The 1,716-nt window shown below is 52.4% G+C and overlaps 1 protein-coding gene across 1 annotated transcript in view; it reads right to left on the reverse strand.

Annotated features, from left to right (window-relative positions):
* LOC107086060 (nuclear factor 1 C-type-like) overlaps nt 1-1,716 on the reverse strand; it is a 19,231-nt gene that overhangs the window by 3,333 nt on the left and 14,182 nt on the right. The gene's annotated exons all lie outside the window — the stretch shown is intronic.

A 1,716-nucleotide genomic window follows, 5' to 3' on the forward strand; every position in this document is an offset into this window, starting at 1 on the left:
CCGACCCACCATTCAACGCAATGACCGACCCACAGACCGACCCAACGACCAACCCACCATGCAACGCAACGACAGACCCACCGACCGACCCACCATTCAACGCAATGACCGACCCACAGACCGACCCAACGACCAACCCACCATTCAACGCAACGACCGACCCACCGACCGAGCCTCCGCCGGTGAAGAGAACTCCCACTGTCACATTGTGCTATTTTGGTAAAACACAGAAAACCAAACTTTTTTAAATAAAAGACAGAAATAAAAGTCCATCTCCCATCATGGCAGTTATGCAATCCGAAATCTTTTGCCAGACTGGAGGCCTTTAAAATTAAAGGCTGTTCATTTCAGCGTTTTTCTTTTTTTGTCTGCAAACACATAGAGCTATAATTTTAAGATGCTGACACGGGGCAGCTGTGATATTTTATTTGAGGTTATCAAATTCTCCCCCAGACATTGGCCGTTTCTAAATTCACTAGAACGTGAGTACAGACCCGTGTTCTCGCCAAGTCTGTCCTTTTCAAGAACCTAGGACAGTCTGGACTCGGGGAGAACGGGAGCACGCAAAATAAATCTGGGTCAACTGGAACAGCAGCGTACTGATGACATCACCATATTCAAAGCTAGTCTGGAGCTGCATTTCTCCTCCTGTTATTAATAGTCTCTAGATAATAATAAATTATTTTTTCATTTAGTGGAGGAATAATGATGAACACAGTCAGATAAACACAAATCAAATGAACATTTTGCCAAATAAAACAAAAAAATGAGAGCCAGCGGCCCTTCATACACGGCTATGCAGAGAGAGGGCTGCTGCAGACGGGCTAACGTTAGCCCTGGCTGCTGCAGACGGGCTAACGTTAGCCCTGGCCGCTGCAGACGGGCTAACCTTAGCCCTGGCTGCTGCAGACGGGCCAGCGTTAGCCCTGGCTGCTGCGGACGGGCTAACCTTAGCCCTGGCTGCTGCAGACGGGCCANACGACCAACCCAGCATTCAATGCAACCACTGACCCACCAACCGACCCAAAGACCGACTCAACGACTGACCCACCGACCTACCCACAGACCGACTCAACGACCGACCCACCATTCAACGCAACGACCGACTCAACAACTGACCCATCATTCAACACAATGACCGACCCACAGACCGACCCACAGACCGACCCACAGACCGACTCAATGACCGACCTACCATTCAAAGCAATGACCGACCCACCATTCGACGCAACGACCGACCCACCACTCAACGCAACCAACGACCCAACAACCGACTCACCATTCAACGCAACGACCGACCCAGTGACTGATCCAATGACCGACCTACCATTCAACCCACCGACCGACCCAACGACCAACCCAACAACTGACCTACCATTCAACGCAACGACTGACCCACCGACTGACCCAACAACCAACCCAACGACCGACCCACCGACCGACCCCCAGACCGACCCACAGACCGACTCAACGACCGACCCACCATTCAATGCAATGACCGACCCACCCACCCACCCACAGACCGACCCACCATTCAACGCAATGACCGACCCACCGTTCGACGCAACGAACGACCCACCGACCGACCCAACAACTGACCTACCATTCAACGCAACGACCAACCCACCATGCAACGCAACGACCGACCCACCATTCAATGCAATGACCGACCCACCCACGCAACGCAACGACCGACCCACCATTCAATGCAATGAC

Source organism: Cyprinodon variegatus, unplaced genomic scaffold, assembly GCF_000732505.1.
Source record: "Cyprinodon variegatus isolate N-32 unplaced genomic scaffold, C_variegatus-1.0 Scaffold142, whole genome shotgun sequence".
Taxonomy (NCBI): domain Eukaryota; kingdom Metazoa; phylum Chordata; class Actinopteri; order Cyprinodontiformes; family Cyprinodontidae; genus Cyprinodon; species Cyprinodon variegatus.